This window comes from Monodelphis domestica, chromosome 3, assembly GCF_027887165.1.
Source record: "Monodelphis domestica isolate mMonDom1 chromosome 3, mMonDom1.pri, whole genome shotgun sequence".
Taxonomy (NCBI): domain Eukaryota; kingdom Metazoa; phylum Chordata; class Mammalia; order Didelphimorphia; family Didelphidae; genus Monodelphis; species Monodelphis domestica.
In genome coordinates this window covers 463,185,422-463,206,495 of record NC_077229.1, presented here as the reverse complement: position 1 = coordinate 463,206,495, position 21,074 = coordinate 463,185,422, and the positions used below count along the sequence as shown (strand labels likewise).

General features: G+C 34.7%; 1 long non-coding RNA gene across 2 annotated transcripts in view; it reads right to left on the bottom strand.

Annotated features, from left to right (window-relative positions):
- Positions 1-21,074, bottom strand: part of LOC130458513 (uncharacterized) — a 117,480-nt gene that overhangs the window by 57,600 nt on the left and 38,806 nt on the right. The gene's annotated exons all lie outside the window — the stretch shown is intronic.

Here is a 21,074-nt window from a genome sequence, read left to right as displayed (position 1 = left end):
TTTTTCCCTTCTGATTATAGTTACATTGGTTCTGTTTGTACAAAAACTTTTTAATTTGATGTGTTCCAGATTATTTATTTTGCATTTTGTAACTCTTTCTAAGTCTTGCTTGATTTTGAAGTCTTTCCCTTCCCAAAGGTCTGACATGTATACTATTCTGTGTTTGCCTAATTTTCTTATAGTTTCCTTCTTTATGTCCAAGTCATTCACCCATTTTGAATTTATCTTGGTGTAGGGTGTGAGGTGTTGATCTAAACCTTATCTTTCCCACACTGTCCTCCAATTTTCCCAGCAGTTTTTCTGAAATAGAGGATTTTTGTCCCAAAAGCTGGGATCTTTGGGTTTGTCATATACTGTCTTGCTGAGGTCACTTATCCCAAGTCTATTCCACCGATCCTCCTTTCTGTCTCTTAGCCAGTACAAGATTGTTTTGGTGACTGTTTTTTTGGTGTTTTGGTGCTTTATAATATAGTCTGAGATGTGGGATGGCAAGGCACCCTTCTTTTGTATTATTTTTTTCATTATTTACCTGGATATCCTTGATCTTTTGTTCTTCCAAATGAACTTTGTTATGGTTTTTTCTAAATCAGTAAAAAAAATTTTTTTGGAAGTTCAATGGGTATGGCACTAAATAGATAGATGAGTTTGGGTAGGATGGTCATTTTTATTATATTGGCTTGTCCTACCCATGAGCAGTTAATGTTTTTCCAATTGTTCAAGTCTAGTTTTAGTTGTGTGGAGAGTGTTTTGTAGTTGTGTTCATATAGTTCTTGTGTTTGTCTCAGCAGATAGATTCCTAAGTATTTTATTTTGTCTAAGGTAATTTTGAATGGGATATCTCTTTCTATTTCTTGCTGCTGAGCTGTGTTGGAATTATATAGAAATGTTGATGATTTATGTGGGTTTATTCTGTATCCTGCAACTTTGCTAAAGTTGTTGATTATTTCGATTAGCTTTTTGGTTGAATCTCTAGGATTCTTTAGGTAGACCATTATGTCATCTGCAAAGAGCCATAATTTGGTCTCCTCCTTGCCTATTTTAATGCCTTCAGTTTCTTTTTCTTCTCTAATTGCTAATGCTAGTGTTTCTAATACAATGTCAAACAATAGAGGTGATAATGGGCATCCTTGTTTCACTCCTGATCTTAATGGGAATGGATTTAGTTTATCCCCATTGCAGATGATATTAGTTTATGGTTTTAGATATATACTGTTTATTATTTTTAGGAATGGCCCTTCTATTCCTATGCTTTCTAGTGTTTTTAATAGGAATGGGCGTTGTATTTTATCAAAGGCTTTTTCTGCATCTATTGAAATAATCATGTGATTTTTGTTGGTTTGCTTGTTGATGTGGTCAATCATGTGGATGGTTTTCCTAATATTGAACCCGCCCTGCATCCCTGGTATGAATACTACTTGATCATGGTGGATGATCCTTCTGATCACTTGCTGGAGTCTTTTTGCTAGTATCCTATTTAAGATTTTTGCATCTATATTCATTAGGGGGACTGGTCTATAATTTTCTTTCTCTGTTTTTGGCCTGCCTGGCTTTAAAATTAGTGCCATGTTTGTGTCATAAAAGGAGTTTGGTAGAACTCCCTCTTTGCTTATTATGTCAAATAGTTTGTATAGTATTGGGATTAACTCTTCTTTGAATGTTTGATAGAATTCACTGGTGAATCCATCAGGCCCTGGGGATTTTGTCTTAGGAAGTTCTTTGATGGCCTGTTTGATTTCTTTTTCTGATATGGGATTATTTAAGAAATCTATTTCTTCTTCTGTTAGTCTAGGCAATTCATATTTTTGTAAATATTCATCCATATCACCTAGGTTGGTATTTTTATTGCCATATAGTTGGGCAAAGTAGTTTTTAATGATTGCCTTAATTTCCTCTTCATTGGAAGTGAGAACTCCCTTTTCATCCTTCATTCTGTTAATGTGCCTTTCTTCTTTCCTTTTTTTTTGATTAGATTGACCAGTACTTTGTCTATTTTGTCTGTTTTTTCAAAGTACCAGCTTCTAGTCTTGTTTATTAGCTCAATATTTCTATCACTTTCAATTTTATTATTTTCTCCCTTAATTTTTAGGATCTGTAGTTTGGTTTTCTTCTGGGGGTTTTTAATTTGTTCATTCTCAAGTTTTTTTGATTTGCATTTCCAATTCTTTGATCTCTGTCCTCCCTAATTTGTTAATATATTCACTCAGGGATATAAATTTTCCTCTAAGTACTGCCTTGGCTGCATCCCATAAGGTTTGAAAGGATGTCTCGCCGTTGTCATTTTCCTCAACAAAATTATTAATTGTTTCTATGATTTCTTCTCTAACTAACTGATTTTGGAGTATCATATTATTTAATTTCCAATTAATTTTTGATTTGGCTCTCCATGTACCCTTACCGATCAATATTTTTATTGCCTTGTGATCTGAAAAGTCTGCATTTATTACTTCTGCTTTTCTGCAATTGAGTGCCATGTTTCTGTGACCTAGTGTATGATCTATTTTTGTGAATGTGCCATGTGGTGCTGAAATGAATGTGTATTCCTTTTTGTCCCTATTTATTTTTCTCCATATGTCTATTAACTCTATTTTTTCTAAGATTTCATTCACCTCTTTTACTTCTTTCTTGTTTATTTTTTGGTTTAATATATCTAAATTTGATAGTGGTTGGTTCAAGTCTCCCACTAATATAGTTTTACTGTCTATTTCCTCCTTCAATTTTCCTAGTTTTTCCATTAAAAATTTGGATGCTATAAAATTTGGTGCATACATGTTGATTAGTGATATTTCCTCATTGTCTATACTCCCTTTTAACAGAATATATTTACCTTCTCTATCCCTTTTGATCAGGTCTATTTTTGCTTTGACTTTGTCAGATATCATGATTGCAACTCCTGCCTTCTTTCTATCAGTTGAGGCCCAAAAGGTCTTACTCCAACCTTTAATTCTAACCTTGTGAGTATCGACCCTCCTCATATGTGTTTCTTGAAGACAACAGATGGTAGGGTTTGGGGTTCTAATCCAATCTGCTATTTGTCTACATTTTATGGGTGAGTTCATCCCATTCACGTTCAAAGTTATGATTGTCATTTGTGCATTAGCTGGCTTTTTGATATCTTCCCCTAGTTCTGACCTTTCTTTTTTAGCTATATCCTTTTGAACCAGTGATTTACTTTGGGTTAGTCCCCCTAGTCCCCTCCCTTGATATGCTTCCCTTTCTAGCCCCTCCCTTTTTATGCTCCCTTCCCCTCCACCCTCTCCTTCCCTCCCTTTTTATACTCCCTCCCCCTACCCCTCCTTAATTTCCCTTTCTTTCTTGCCCTGTTGGATAAGGTAGAATTCAGGATCGCACTGGATCTAGATGTTCTTCCCTCTCAGATTTGATTTCACTGAGAGTAAGGTTTAAGTATCCAGTTCACGCTCTCTTCCTCTCCTTCTCATATGAGAGTTCTTCCCCTCCCCTTCTCATGTGTCTCTTTATATGAGAAAGATTATTCTATTAAGTCCCCCCCCATTTCTTGAAGTAAATCTTAGTATTATCGATGGTCCCCCTCCCTTTTCCTTTCTTTTCCCCCACTTTCACAAAATCTTCTTAATGCCCCAATCTTTCCCTATGCAAGTTTCTTCTAACTACTTTTATGATGCTACAATTTTTGAGAATTACACAAAACATTTCCACACATATTAATATATATAATTTGATGTAAATGTAGTCCTTATAGAAGAGAGTTTGACTTAAAGAAAAAGATAGGATTTATCTCCTTTTCCTTTTCTTTCATATTTACCTTTTCATGTTCCTCTTGCTTTCTTTGCTTGGATATCAAATTTTCCACTAAGTTCTGGTCTTTTCTTAGCAAATGCTTGGAAGTTTTCTATTTTGTTGAATGCCCATACTTTCCCCTGGAAGTATATAGTCAGTTTTGCTGGGTAGTTGATTCTTGGTTGGAGACCCACCTCTCTTGCCTTACTAAATATCATGTTCCATGCTTTGAGGTCTCTTAGTGTTTTAGCCTCTAAGTCATGTGTGATACTTATGGGAGCCCCTCTATATCTGAAACTCCTCTTCTTGGCTTCTTGTAGTATTTTCTCCTTTTCTTGGAAGCTCTTGAATTTGGCAATTACATTCCTGGGGGTTGTCTTTTGGGGATTTAGTATAGGGGGTGTTCTATGAACCCTTCCTATTTCTATTTTGCCCCCTTGCTCCAGAATGTGTGGGCAATTTTCTTCAATAATCTTCTGTAGATTAACATCAAGGTTATTGTTTATCTCTGATTTTTCTGGGAGACTGATAATTCGGAGGTTGTCTCTTCTTTCTCTGTTTTCCAAGTCTGTGAACTTTTCAGTGAGATATTTTATGTTTTCTTCCAATTCATTAATTTTTTGGCTTTGCTTTATTGATTCTTGCTGTTTTATGATCTCACTTTCTTTGAGTTGCTTAATTCTGGCCATTAGGGACTGGTTTTGCTTTTCAGCTTTGTCTTCCCTTCTATTTGTTGCTTCCAGCTCTTTCTTCACTTGTTCAGTCTTATCTATCAGACTGCTATCTTTCTCCCATTTTTCTTTCCAGAAGTTTTCCATCTTTTGGGTAAGCTCCAGTTTGAGATCGTCCAGAGCTTGTTGATAGTTTCTTTTTTGGGAGGCATGTTCTGATTTTTTTTGGATTTCATCCTCATTCTCTTCTTTTCCTTTGGTACTTCCACCATAAAATTTTCAATAGTCACCTTTTCCCCTTTCTTCCTGGGGGCTTGATTTTGTGCCATGTCAGCCATCCCTTTGTTGGTTTTATTCAACTTTCTTTTTTGGTCTAGGGTCTGGGTGATGTGGGCGGGTTTCTGTGAATTTAGGTTGCCTCCGACTAATTCTTCCCAGCCTCCGAGGTTTCTTAGAGCACTGGGGCCCTGATCACAGCCAAACTGCCCAGGTGTTCAGCTCTGCCCAGATAATCAGCACGTGATCCGCCCCTGGTGTTTAACTCTGCTCAGATACTTTGTGCAACCACCCCGAGTACAGCTCTGTGGCCCCTTTGATCAGCGCAGGATTCTCCCGTGAAACCTCCCTGAGATGTTGTTTCCTGGCAGCCCCCAGATCCCAAGGACCCTGGAGTGCCCCCCAGACATAGATGTTCCCCACTCACTCGCTGTCCCAGTGAGAGCGCCGGTAGCTCACTCTGGTTTGGTGGGGTAGGTGTGTGTGTGGGGGGAAGGGCGGCTCAATTCACGTTTCTGTGCAAGCTTTTCCTCCTTCTTATTATAGTGTGGAAATGTTCAAACCCCACGTACCTTCACCTCTTTGGGGTACTGGGGAGTCCTTCTATTCCTCCAAAGGTGATTTTTATGCTCCTTTGATGTAGTCTATTACATTCGGTGCCAGGGAGAGGAAGTGTATGGCATCTAGATTGCAGCTATGTTTACCCAGAAGTCTTTCTTATCCTCTTTCTTCAAGAGAAATTTTTATTTTTATCAAATAGGGAAGCAGGAAGCTGGCCACCCTGCTTTCATGAGAAAGAGAAGATACAAGATAATATTTATATCCATCCTCTCCTTTACATATTACTAGTCTATGGGAAATAACGTTGTGGTTCATGTTTAATCATTATTCCTTAAAAGGAAAGGAGGATAGTAAGTTATACATACAAGATTTAATTCCCTTTCCAGTAAACGCCAGGAACATACATGGGAAATAATAAATAAAGCTATTCATCCAAATCTGGAGCAAAATAGAAATGAGATAAAATATACAAAGAATGATATATAACAACAGTATATAGAGTAAATGAGCTATGCCACTAGGAGCTAAATGATTCAGTTTACCCAAAAGACTTAAATTTTTCCCAAGGTTGAAAGTCTCCCAAAGTCTGTAGTGTAAGGAAAGGTAATATGATAGAGAGTATCAGGTCCTCTCCTTGTCAGCTTGTTGTTAGGATTATTCTTTCCTTTAAGGTACCCAAAGAAAGGTTGGACTGATAATGCTCTTCTTTTGAAACTGGAAGTCTTAATAGACCAGGATCTTTCCTTTCCAGTTCTCACCAACTCTTCCTTATTCGAGTATGTATCTTTGGATCCCATAATGAGGAGAGTGTTCCATATTTGTTAACTTTAAGCCTTATTTACACTCCTCCCCTGACCAAAAGTCTTTGCAAAAATCAGTTTGGGGATCTAAAAATCTTTAAATATGTAGAATAAGCACAAACATTAGTGCTTGTAAATAGAGAGGGAGGTTCTTCAGGAAGTCAACCTAAATACTGTTGAATCCAAAATAAAATGATTGCACACTAATACTATAAATAAATAGCATCCCCTAAGAAGGTACAATAGTAGCAATATACCTAACTAAATACTGCTATGTGAATTTATTATAAAACATAACCCTTTATACCCCCAGACCAACCTCTTTTGCAGGACACAAGAGGTCACACAGCACTCTGAGTTCCTGGAAGAGGTTTGCTAAAATGGTGCATAACTCCCAGAAGTCCTGACTTTTGGAAGTCCCTTTGGGTGACAACCTGTCTAGACTCTAGGTCTGAGGACAGGGACTGAACTTAAGCCTGGCCAATAAGAGGCATAGGAGAAGAGACATCACCAGTCTTATAAGATAAAAAGACAGAGTGGGTCAGTTGCAGGTACTCTTTGGCCTGGGACTCTCTCTGTCCTCTCTGGAGCATTTACCACTTGGTAGGAATGTCCCTTATCTGACTGGGCAATCTAGATCTGCTGCCATTTTCAGCAGCTTGGGTTGTGTCCAGGAACAGGAACCAGTGATCATGGCATGGCTTGGAGACCTTTAGTTAGGGAGGCCAGATGATTTCTCTCTCTCTCTCTTCTCTCTCTCTCTCTCTCTCTCTCTCTCTCTCTCTCTCTCTCTCTCTCTCTCTCTCTCTCTCTCTCTCTCTCTCTCTCTCTCTCTCTCTCTCTCTCTCTCTTTCTCTCTCTCTCTCTCTCACTAATAAATAATTATAAATTAATATGCAATCTCATGAATTTTTAATCAGAAAAAGGGTATAACACATGAACTTTTCAAAAGAAATGAATATGCCTAGTCTAGAACAGTCATAAGTAACAAACATGGGCAAATGGCGAAGCAAAGTTAGCTAACTGAAACAGTAACATGATCAACAGATGAATGTATAAAATACAGCTGAAGCATAAGCAATATTGTATATATAAAACAATTAACAGCCATTGCAAGAACATACAAATAACAGTCAAATGAATAGAGAAGCAACATTAAAAATAAGTATACTCAGATGCAGAAATTCACAGGTATTGCAGTAAATATATGCAATTACAGACAAAACACCTCCCCCAAGGACAATCTATTGTCACTTAGATACATGTGTAACTATATCTACAGATTTACCTGTAACACTATAATTTACCTCAGTGCTTGATCTTTTAGGCTTAGATTTCTTGTCACTGATCCATCTCTCTCTTCCCATGCCTGAGCTAGCACTTAGTAAAGGAAGACAAGAAGGATTGCTATAGATGTTTGTCTGTTCCATGAACTTTGACCATCAATATGTTCATACTCTGTGAGTTGAATCTGTACCTTAAGGGTTTCTATAATAATTCTGGGAAGCAAAGGAGTTGTGTCTGAATTCAATTCTCCTAACCTATAATACACAGTCTCCTTCACTAGATTCATCACTTTTAGTGTCTATTTTTGATGCTTTGTCTGACCAGTAGATAGCCTCTTTTCCTTAGCCTTTCTCAATGAGAGTGCTGGTTCTCTTACCTGCTCATTAGATAATCCAAATGATTTTCCCCTGGGCAATAGTCAGATGCAATGATAAGTCCTGATATGGCCCTTTCTATTCTCTGGAGCTATTTTATTAAGAGGTAATTTTTCTAATCTCTCAATAACTTTACGTGGGTAAGTTTTTTATCTGTCAAATGTGAAATTGTTAGTCCCTTAAATGTCAAGGTTTCTCAATAGAACTCTGTCTCCTTGCTTCTTGCAGTTAGAATTTTGGAGAAAAGACTGGAATTAATACCAATCAATGCTAACACTCCAAAGAGTTTTGGAGAATTTTTGCATAGCAGAGCCATGCAGGTGTCCTCTTTTCTGTTGACACGAACAACTTCCTTGAGAAATTTCAAAGTCACCTAGATGTATGCAAGGCTTGGATAGACTTACTCACTCATGCCACTTTATATAAGTCTTGTCACAGGCTTTAAAGCTGTTTTTACCCAAATGTCTTTCATGAAAAGATTGAAATTTTATTGTAATGATTTCTACCTATGCAGGAGAGCTTCACATTTTATCTTCTCAATTTTTATCATCATTTCTGGATAAGGTCTAGTGAGTCCAAGTGTAAGAGATCCACAAGAAATTGATAAGGATATTAATGTGACTATCCTTGGAGCTCAGTTTGACCTCTTTCCCTAGCCTTGCTTCCAGTCCCAAAACTAGATTAGAAAGTTTTAATTTCTTTGGTGAGGAATATTGAATTATCTTTGCTAGATATCCAACATAATTATTATGTTCTAATCTATAATTATAACTGAGTATGGATTTATTAGCCTGATGATGACTTACAGGAGGTACCCTCATGTCAGATTTTTATATCCTCCATTCACTTGGTCCTCTACCTCTGCAAGTATTAAAAGCATATATACTGCTCAATCTCTCAACTGATGTCTTTCGATTCTGTCTAGTTGATTTGTTGCCTTGATTTTCTTCTGTGGCCCACACACAAGAAAGCATAGAGTTTTCTAGGGCTAAATCTTATGAATATAATAAATAATATCAACATTAACTAACATTGTCTCTTTACATTTTAGTACCCCAGAGTCTACATGGTTGTTTGATGCCCAAAACATTTCCTCTTTAATATCCTAGGATAGGTCTCTTCTCAGTAGATTTGCATCTATGGTTCCAAGTTACTTAGAGATATTACTAAAATATGCCTGCCAAAAAATTAAGAACTCACAAACCAGTTAAGATTCAAGATTTTAGGTTTTTTACATGCCCAATAAAAGAATTTAAAAGAGTTTATACTTGACATAAAGGATTATCTAGCCTGTTGATTTCTCAAAGCTTTTCATTCCAATTAATTTCTGTTCTTTGGGGAGGATCAGATGCTATTAGAAATCTAATCCTATATATAAACATAAAAACATCAATTTTCAAATAATTTTCTCCACCCTTAGGCTCAGTGATTACAAAAATGAATTAACTTACAATAGACAAATTGTGCTTCAATTAAAACAAAAACATTTAGGTTGGTATGCAAATATACTCAAGTAATTTTCAATTGTATACAGAAAACAACATATATAAAATGGGTTACTTATAATAAAACATGGCCAGTAGTTAACCACATTCAAATGGAATATACATATATATATATATATATATATATATATATATATAATACATAACTATGTAAATATTAATAGGTAGATGACAAATTCAAGTACTAATTCGCTTTCTGTTTGGAATATGGAATGACTACACATTCAAATTGAAAATGTAACATCTTACATTTGCATTGTGCTCATATTTTCTATTAACCCCATTCTCTGATTATATACATTTTCTGTGAAAGGAAAAAGCAGGCACATGAGTATCAAAACTTGTCTTTCAGTTCTCAAGTCTGAGGACACAAAAGGACTCATCATATGCATACGAGCATTTTTAAGTTTGTTCCAGTTCAAGTGAGAATCATAGTTGAGAATCATTCATGCAGCAAACAATTCTATCTTATACTCAGATTCTAGAATAATCAGATGGGAAATATTCATATTCAAAAGGAAATGACACAATAGATACCAAAGAAATCTCACTTTCAGGTAGGCTGAGGATCATCCCCTTCTGCTTTTCGCAGATAAAGACCTCCACCTATGACAGTTCATGACCATACTTCTTTTGAATACTTTGTGACTTTTCTCAAAATGGTGGATTACTGACTTAATAATCTATTCAACAACTATAATTTAAATTCAAACTGAAAAATAACATTATTTACAGTACCAAGAGTTTTCAAATCAAATGGTAAGTTTCACTAACTACACCTTAGGGCTACATACAATTAATCTTACTCTCATGGCATTGCAACTAAATAATAAAATTTGAGAGCTCACACAAATATACGAAATTTTACTTATTTTCAATTCTTATGTTATAAACTCATCCTGGTATGAAAATAAATCCCTAGACATTGTTTCTATCTTATAAATAGATGTACATTCTCAATAATTCAATTTAATTGTTTAGACATTCTATAACTTAAGAAAATTCTTCTCACAGGGCTAATAACCTTGCCCACAGAGATGAGTTCAAATTTACAAATAAAGGGATTCTGTAAGGTTTCTTATTTTAGTTTTTCCACATAGCAATATCATTTTTTCTTTATTCTCTTTCAATGAAGTGAGGGAAGAAGACAGTTTTTAAAACTCAGTTGAACAAATTGCAAAATGGGTAGAAACTTACAAATTAACCTTAGCTCAGAACTTATTCATAAAATATTCCAATTTTTTTATCCTTAAACCCACTGCTCAAACTGTTAATGCAGTTACAATTTTTTCTGCCTTAATTCCTCATGTTTCTACTCATTTGGAATTCACACATTTTCTCCACTGGACTTTAATTAAAAGCCCCCTAACTTTGGAAATGTAACATTACTACAATATCAGGGCAGGGAGAGAATGGAGTCTTCCCTCCCTGCTGGGTCAGGATGAGAGTAAGGAAAGGATGGAGTTGAGTCAAGTAGAGAGAGAGCAAAGGTGGATTGTCTTCCCTCTCAGCTCGCCCTGACAAACCTCACTCTGATTGCCTTTCCGGTCCTTAACTTCTGTTCCCTCAGAGACCTTGACTAAACAAGCTTGATATTGTTAGCTTCTTTCTCCCTGGGGAGAGGAATGTCACTTCCCTCCCCCCAACTTCAAGTCTCTCTCTAGATGTGATGGAGTCAGTCACTTGTTTTTAATTGAACTGTTTTATTCTAAGGGAACAAGGTAAGAGATAGGGCAGATGACTTTGGGAATGGGGCAGAAGGGAAGAGGAAGCAGAGGCTCCCTAGAACAACTGAAACCCCTTCTCTCAAAAGTCCTGCAGCTTAGGCTTTGCTAATCTGATCCCCTGGGGTCAGTTTGAGAAAAAGTCCTGGTTCTAACTGCCTTGATAGCTGTAATCAGTCTGAGATTTTAGGGGATCTGGAGGAAATCTTTCTTTTAGTGAACAGTGTCCAGTCCTATTCACTTGGTTGTGTTCTTGGGGTATTTGGGGCAAACTTTCACAGGAGGAGATGAGCGTTTGGTCTCAGAGAGGAGAAGAATCTTTTCAATTGTCCAGTTCCTCTCCTTTCCCAGAATTCTCTCTCCTTCCTGACCTTCCCCATTCCTGCAGAATTCTCCAGTTTGCCAGATCTGCTTCTTTCTGTTCTGCTGGCAGATTAAGTCCAGTTCCTCTCTTACAGAAAATAGTTTTATTTAAGTTCTGTAATAACCTGTTTCTTCAAGGGGTAGCTAGGTGGCTTAGTAGAATGAGATTCCACAAGCTGTTACTATTACCATCAAACTTAGAACCAAACAAGAACAATTAAATTATTCTAACAAACCAACCCAGTGTACAGCTCTACAGCAAAATGTTTACTTCCACTGAGAGAGAGGTCACACATACAGGTGTAGTGGTTGGATAGACTCTAGTCCAGGGAGGAGAAGATAACAACTCTTATAGTATTTCAAGGAAGAAAGGAAAGGACTTGGGCGATGAGCAATGTAGGAGTACTTCTGCCCACACAAGAGATATATTGTCATCTGTTTGGAATGTCAACTAAGACATAATTCTGATAACACAGAGGAAAGCAGGATTCTGTTAAGGGCACTCTGATCTTTTCTTGTGGTCAGGAACATTGCAAAGTTATTTTCAAGAAATACATCACTACCTTATCAGATCAATTCTGATGTTGCCACACAATTCTAAATATCACAAAGCCATTAGAAACTTGTTAACCCTTGACAAAGTTAACATCTGGCTTTCCCTCTTTGAGATTATTTAATGCTTCTGAATCTGTCTCTCTTTGGCTATTTGTCAGGCTTATCACTTTATTTGATTCAAGAACTTTCCAGTGTCCCAGGCAAACCCTTGCCTGTCCAAATCATCTCAGTATTGTTTTCCCAGGGAACACAGTTCATGTCAAAAGAAAATGCCAATTTGGAGCCTAAGGTATTCATTTATTAAAGGATGTATGATCCCAGCCCTGAATGATGAAATGGAATTCCTAAATTTAATGGTGACATAAATATCTCTGAAGCAATGCCTCCTTTGCTTAGAAAGATTCCTTCCTTTTAAAGCAATTTCTTATATTTAGAGTTTTTAAAATATTGCTTTTTCAAGAATAACTCCCTACTGTCAACTCTTCAGGAATATCACCATTACCTTCTCAAGTAGTAATAAAAAAACACTTCTGGAGTTTTTTCCATATGTCTTAATATTAATTATTTTTATTGTACCCCTTTACTTTTCTGACTGGTATATCCATAAAATACCTTCATTTTTAAGCTATGGATCTACTCCCAATAATAGGAGATCTTATGCTTTTCAAATGAAAAGATAATACAATACCACCAATTACCTTACCTCCCATTTTTTTCCGAGGTTACTTCATGTGTGTCCATATTAACACATAATCAACAGAGTATTGCGACAAGAATGACATGTTGAAGTAATATACTATGTTTAAGGAATACACAAATACAACAAAAGATATATATATATATATATGCATATATATTAACATCATGGCAATAATACTAAATACTTTTTTCATATGGCAATTAATTATAAGTACAGTAAAATTCAAACTCATAAGGAATGTACATATTGATGAATTCAACAATTTTATAGAAGTATTTTCATACTAACTTCAAAAGAGCATGAAAGTAAGCCCAGTTTTATAAATTCATTTTACCTTCAAAAACATTATAACAATAATTTTAAAATACATAAAAACAAGTTGAAGAAAGAAACAAAATTATCTGTAACTATCTCAAACTGCTTGCTCTAAAAAGAAAATTTTTTAAAATGAAAAAAAAATTCTAGAATAAGAGACAAGATCCTTTTCTGAAACAAAAATCAACCACAGTAAAAAAAAAATAAAAGGCCAAAATTTTCTAAATCAAGCAAGTATCTCACCACTCAGACACTGGCCTGAAACAATACTCATTCAAGAACAAAAAAACTAGTTAAAAAACGAAGGGAAAGGAGATAGTATCCCGATTCATTATCACACATATTTGCTCAATCTGTTTAGGAAGGGGAAAAAAATTCCTCCAAAGTTGTCTTAAAAAATATATACATGATTCCAAATACAAATAAAGTTTACAAATAATTCTGGATATTTTTAGGTAAATAATTACTATGTAAAGTCATTATAGACAGCAAAATTTTAAACAAATATAAAACTATGCACTTCACAGAATTGAATAGTGGATAATTCAGTGCTTATTTTTTGAAATTCTGGGTTTAAATGTCTTCTTAAGTAGCTTCATTCAGAAAAGCAGTTGACTTCTTTTATGGGGAAATGGGGGCAAATGGACACTCTATGAAATAGAGAACTTTCAAGGATTTCTAATGAAAAGACCAGAGGTGAAAAGAAAATTTAACACTCAAATAAAAGATTCAAAGGTAAAAGGTAAGCAGGAAAGAGAAATCATAAGGGATTCAATAAGGTTAAATGGTTTATATTCCTACATGTATAAATGGAGATTTTAAGCCTTTGGACTTCATCCCCCAGAAGTCCTTTAATATTTCCCAAAATTCCCTTTTCCTGAATACCCGTGTTTTGCATCATTAAGTGCCTGTAGCTCCTCCCTATTTCTTTCTTGGACCCAGGACCGGGCTGAAGTCAGGTAGTTCTATTTCTTTTAGTTATTATTAATAAAACTTTATAAAATATAATACTTAGTTATTGATTATTAATTTTAAAACTCACATTTTGGCTTACCACAAAGCGATTATGAATCCTAAAAAAAAATTTGAGCAGATAGCCTTACAATGAAGATAGTAAGTTTGCCCAGGGGCTGCCCACCACCAGGGTCCAGTGGTGGGGTATGCCTGTGCTCCTGCCCTGCCCTGTCCTGCTGCCTGCCACTGCCTGCCACTGCCTGCTGTCTCTCCTGTTCATCTGCTTGGCCAGCATTCCTCATTGTTCTCCACCCAGCTTGGAGCCTCCTTTTGCTGAGACCAGACCTGCCACAAGAGCCTGCCAATACCAGCCATTTTTTTTCCCACAGAGGGTGGCATATAAAAATCTTTCCACCCCAATCCCTTTACACACTCCATGTGTGTGTTTCTAACCTGCCATTTTTAAACATAGAGAAAAGAACCTCATACCTTCTAATTTTCAAAAAGATTTTTTTTATGCTGATCATGGACTCCTAGTTTAGAAGGCTGTTACTAAAGGTTTTTCACAAGGAGGGCAGTTAGTTCCAAATCTGTAGATTTAAAGTCAGTTTGGGGGAGATAAGTCTGATTTTTTCCCCTTCTTTCTCTTGACCCAAAACACCAAGAAGTATTTTTTTCTCTCATATGCAAATACACTATTGTTTTCTCTTTCTATTTGCCCTTAAAAAAAAAAAAAAACATTCAGCATCTTTCAGGCTATTGCAAAGCATGCTTGAAACCGAAACCACAGTTTGAGTTGGTAGAGCTAAAAAGTGCAGTTTGGATCTGCTTAATTTTTATCCTGGGACTTTTTATTTTCATTGGCGATTTCCCACTTTATTTCCCTCTCCTCAAGAATATGCCACAAGTTAGGCTGTTTATGCTATGAACCAACCAGAAATGTTTTGACAAAGTTCAAAAGGCCCTAATTGCTCTCAACATGCAGAGCGGAGACTCTGTCCAGTGCTTCTATGAGGAAATTCAGAGCACTGACAAATAGAAACTAAATGGATAATAAATATGAGGGAGGGGAAGGAAACTTTAAAAGATATCTGGAAGCTTATTGCTAACTATTTTGAGTTTATTCTCTTCCTATAATAGTTAACAAGTCTATTGGGATTGGGCAAAAGGATTTTGACTGCACTGCCTGCACCTTCTCATTGATTTATATTATTGTATTTACTGATTGCTTTAAGTTTTAATTTTTTTAAGGTTATCTGTTTTAAGTTAATATCTTTCTGTTATACTGAATCATTTAAGCTATGTTTTGCCTATATTGATCTTTAATTTGTACCTTTACCTTTGCTGAAGAGCAAAAATATCATTGTAAGCCCATGAACATTTTGCCCAAACCATTTTCACTAGATCCATGGAAGATGACATGTTGCCCTTGTCTATTATCACATAGATGATGATGGATGGACTTCACCAAAAGCTATATACAACCTTTAGAGAATTTAATAAACTAAGAATTTAATTGTAATTTTAAGGGGTCTTTAGAAATAATTTTACATAACTAGTGGTTTCTGCATGGATATTATAATACATATATATATTATATATATAATAAAGAATGTTGTATTAAAGGTAGAGAAACAAAGAAATGTTCCTACCAAGGTATTTCTATGAATCAGGAAGCCAAAAATAAAAGAAAGATCTCCTGCAAAATTCTTCAATTTACTTCCAACAGAACAATCTAGATTTAATGATGATGTTCTAGACCCAAATAAATTTTACACTGTTTAAAAATATGTTTGCCAAGGTTGAAAGATTTGCTACATCTATAAAAATTGTGATATCCATCAGTTCATAGATTGTTTTTATATCATACAGCAACTTATGTGAAATATGATAGTGGGTTTGTTTGCTATTATAATTAACTAAGCTATTGAGAATTTGGGAGACTTTGGTACTTCTTTGAATGTGCATTATCTACTGTATTACTATTTTATTCTGAAAATCATTTGTACTCACACATGGCTGACATAGTGTGTCACTGATTTTAAGCTCTATATGTTTTTTATTTTTAAAACATTATTATTATTATTTCCATGCATGTGCAATATAGTATATGAGTTTTATTTTTCTCTCCCTTTTGTATTTGAAGCACATGTCAACAATATTTAGAAGATTTTTCTTTAAGTTTTTTTTTATTCTGCAGTAATAGAAGTTTTAAATACATTTGTTCTAATATTAATGCATACCCAAAAGCATTAAGACTATAAAAATGATGCCTTTGATTGTTTAAAAGAATTATGGAACTTTGCTTCATGATTTTGTCTGGTTCCAGAAGAAGAGAATATACAAAAGAGCTACTGTACAGTGCTAAAGAAGCACAGGGTATCTGCATAGTGGCTATGGAGTGCAAGGTCAAAGAGACCAGATCCCAGTGGAATTGATGCAATTGTGAGCCAAGAGAAGAGGACTTGAACTTCTTTGGGGTTCAAGGTTGTGGCTGTTAACATGTGTTAAAGGCAGGTCTTCCTTGCCCCACATTCTACCAAGTATCTCAGATTTGGCTCCTACCTGGCTCCTATAATCTAGTCCCTTTTCTGTCTTTAATAGTGTGTTGAACTTTCTGTAGTCATGCCTACTGATTGGATAAATGCATAATTGCTTAAATCATTTTAATTGGGCCCTGATTCAAGGACCTGTTATAGATTTGTTTTTCCTTTACTTAGATTTTTTAAGACATAAGACATTTACATTTTGTATTTCATCCACAATTTATTTTTCTCTTTTATTTGGATTTTTTAATATTTTTCATTTTCTTTTGCAAATTGATTCATATACCTCATAACACAGCCACACATCCCTGAGTGATCACTGTTTTTGTTATTATTCACCTCAGGGGGGCCAAGTTATTGTTGTGAACTTTGATTTAAATTCAAGCAATTTTAGGATAAGAAACTTGCTACCTCCCAGAATCCAGAATGTGTCATGAAGATAGATGCCTGCAGAGGCTACATACTGCACTAGAAGATCCAGAGTGAACTTTAGGATGTGAATTAAACTACGGGGGGGGTTGAAATACTTTTGTTTTGAATATATATTCCTATGCTAAAGGGGACTGTCCCCAACTTGGCTTTTTGTCAACCTAGTCATTATTGGTTTTGTTTTGCTTTTTTTTTTACTTTTATCCACAAATTATTGCAATTTTTAAGTTGACTATGCTTCCATGATCCTTTTGGGGAAACTGGTTTCCCAGGAGGATAACAGGGGGAATATGTATAAATAGAGATTTTGAGCCTTTGGACTTCATCCTCCAGAAGTACCTTAATATTTCCCAAAATTCTCTTCTCCTGAGTCCCCATGTTATGCTTGATTGTATTTAAGTGGCTGTAACTCCTCCCTCTTTCTCTCTTGGAACTGTGACCAGGATGAAGTCAGGCAGTTCTTTTGTTTTAGTTATTATTAATAAAACTTTATAAAATATAATAGTTATTGATTATTAATTTTTAAAATCACATGCATAAGAAGTTGATCCTTGTAATGCCTTTGAACAGATCATTATTAGGTCAGTTAGAAGTATACATAAATAGAGGACAAGAGTGTGAATTGAATATGATGGCTTGATATCTAAAAAAAGTAAAGGAGGTATGAGAAGGAGGGATGCACTGAGAGCAAGATTGTGGGAGAGTGAGAATTAGATAAATTATCTCATAGATATGAGAACAAAAGAACTTTTGTAGTGGAGGGGAAACTAGGGGAAGTAGAAAGAAAAATGATGAACCTTATTCTAATTGGAATTGGTTAAAAGAAGAAAGGACATACTCATTTGGGTACAGAAATTGTGCTTGCCCTAGAAGAAAGTAGGAGGAGAAAGAGATAATAGAAATGTGGGGGATAGAAGGATAGGTCTGGGGGAAGTGGTAGAGAGAAACAAAACACTTTTGAGAATAGATAATTGAAAGGAGAGAAAGAGTCGGATAAAGAGACAGAAAAAAGGATAGAGGGCAATACTTGTAATCACAACAGTGAAAAAATTATATAAAGGCCTCATTTTCCAAATTCATAGAGAAATGAGTCAAATATATGAGAATACAAATCATTCCTCAGTTGAGAAATGACCAAAAGATATGAACAGGTAATTTTCAGATGAAGTAATCAAAGCTATCTGGAGTTATATGAAAAATGCTCTAAATCACTATACATTATAGACATGCAAATTAAAAGGACTTTGAGATACCACTTCACATCTATCATATTGGCTATTATGACAGCAAAAGAAAATGACAAAATTTGTAGGGGATATGGAAAGATTAAGACTCTAATGAACTATTTGGGGAGTAACCCTATTAGCATTTCATCTCTTCACTGGTACAATCATAATTTGTACAATAAGGATGACATGGACAAACTGCATGACCCTGAAATACTTTTCATATCATAAAAGATTAGATTGTGTTTAGCACAGATGTGTGGTCATATGAATATATTCTGTTCTTGTTTGTTTTTTAACTTGTGCTAGCTGAAATTTATAAAATTTCCCCCTTACACTCTGAAATGTAAGCCCCACTGCACCTCAAGTGTGAATACTAAATTTCAAGGACTTTAAGTACATTATACCAGATACAACATTTGACACAATTGTTTTGGACTCTAGGATTCTTTGGAGGATAAATGTCTTTCATTGTAATAGAAGGTCAAAGCCATGATATTTTATATGACTCACAGCATGAAGCATTAAGCAGTACAATATATGCCTGCAATAGAATTCTGGTCATCTGGAACAAGTGAATAATATGGCAACCTGCACAATGGAGCCATTCCACAAGTTCTATGTCATTATCATATTTAATTCCCTCTGGATAATTCTGAGGATATAAGGAAAATGGAGGAGAATAATTTGTTTAATTTTTAAAAAAATTTATGTCTTTAATCACATTCCTTCTTCTACCTATTGAGATAATATTTGTAAAATGGTTTACACAATGTCTGGAACATAGCAAGAACTATAAAAATACTTATTCCTTTACCTTCAGGTAGGAGTCTCCCTTGTGAAAAAAATAAGTAATCAAAGATATATGATATAGAAGCCATGTCTATCAAAGTAGACAGGTGTCTATCAAACCCCTTGACATAATGTTTCCTTATCTGTTTTCCATGACTTTCACTGTTTTTGCCCTGTCACACACTACAAGGTCAGCTTTCTTCTGGTGACTTTTTTCATCTCCATTTTGCAATATTTTTTAATATATTACTCCCTTGCTTCTACTTATTTTTCTCTGCATCGAGTGTTACATATTTTTCTGATTCCTTATATTCATTAGAAAATTCTAATTAAAATGTATGAGAAATTTGTTTTTGACACTATTATAAAAAATGACTCTATTGGTCATACATAGTAGGGTCAAGTTTTGTAGTTGGTGGCTGCCTGAGAGTATGGGGGGAAGGGGTTCTTGTTTTATTTTGTTTTTAATGAGTTCTAGTTCATTCTCTTTACAATGTCTGCTTGTGAATTATTCATAAGATACCTAGTTACTTATATGGTTTATATGTTAAATTAAGTTAAAATTATTACTGAACATTATAAGTTATTAATTTGAAATATGTGTGTTGTTTGGAAAGGAAGAGTTTCTTGAGCTGGTGTACTGTATATTGAGTCTATGATGACTTATTGGAAAGAAGATGCAAAGGATATAAGATCTAAGAAAGAAGGATAGGTTCTGGGCAATTCCTATTTTGGAAATAAATGTGTTGAATTTCTCTTGATCATTGATTTCATTATTTTAAAAACTCTTTCAAATGATAGTCTGCAATCTCTACATATCTATTTATACCACTATAGTTTTAGAATCACAGAACCCCATAATTGAAAGGCCTCAGAAATCACCTAGCCCAATTGAAACCTGAACAGAAATCTCAGGCAATAAATATTTATTAAATTCATACTATTTTCCAAAAATGCTAAGCCATTCCACCAAAACATGCCCCCAAGTGGGGAAACTTACTCTAACTTACTCTTTTCAAAGGCAAATGATCCCATTTTGAGTGATTTCATTACCTGAGAATTATCAAGAGGTGTGATTGAGCTTCTCTAGTTGTATGCTCATTTTCTGGTCACTGAATAAGACTCATTTAAAATACTAACAGAAAAACACATTTTAGATTTAAATTTAAGTTTTAAATTTAATTTTGATGACTTGTTTACATTGACACAGGAAGAAAGGGGAAGAACCATGATTCTAATCAAGTTCATCTGATTCAAAATCCAGTATTTTGAATGAAAGTAAACACCTTAAATTAATTTTTTCATGAAAAAAATAAATATTATTTTATAATGAATTTCATAAAAAATATCAGAATTCATTTGTATAAAAGGCACATTAATTATGTTATGTCCTCAGGCTAAAATTTAAGCTGTATATTATATAGTTGTTGAGATGAAAAAGGCACCAAGAAATAATGTCACTGATGAATTTTCCCTCCAAAACTTTTCCTCTAAATCATCTATCAACAGATCTAGAAAAGATGTTAAGGATGAGAAAGAAAGGAAGTGACTTATTCTAGATCCTTGGCAACAAATACATAGGGTTTGGCTGAAAAATTTTTCTCAGGAAAAATTTATGTATATGTTACATAACATATTCATATGTTATGTAACATATTAATATAACATATGAATATATGAGTATCTATGAGAATAACATATGAGCATGTTAAATGGTGACAGTAATTTTTATTATGAATCCAAAGATCCCAAGATATAACATATCTTGCAAAATTTGGTCATCTCTCATTTTAGTACTCTTGATAAACATAAAAAGTATGACAATTATTTTCTTGTTTCATTTTCTTCTATTACAACCTCTAAGACAAGTGTTGTACTCTTGGCAATAAGAAACCTCCAAAAGATATTCTGAAAACAGATGTCCTCATTTCTCTTAAATTTTCATACAGGTTTGGGGCAATTAGATACCCTTACTAAATTGATGTTTCATGGTAAATTGATTCTTAAAACAGTCTCATCATTTACAAATAATGTGACCAAATTGGTCACGAAACTATTAAACCTTTTCTTTTTTAAATGTACTTTAAAAGCTCATTTGTTTGTGTGAGGACAAACTGTCTAGGCATCAATTCAAAATGGATTTTAAGGTGATCTAAAACACGAAATTAACTCTATTATGTTTTGGTGTCTGTCAATCTTATAGACATGAGACAATAGTCAAATGAAATGAAGCTCTTGGT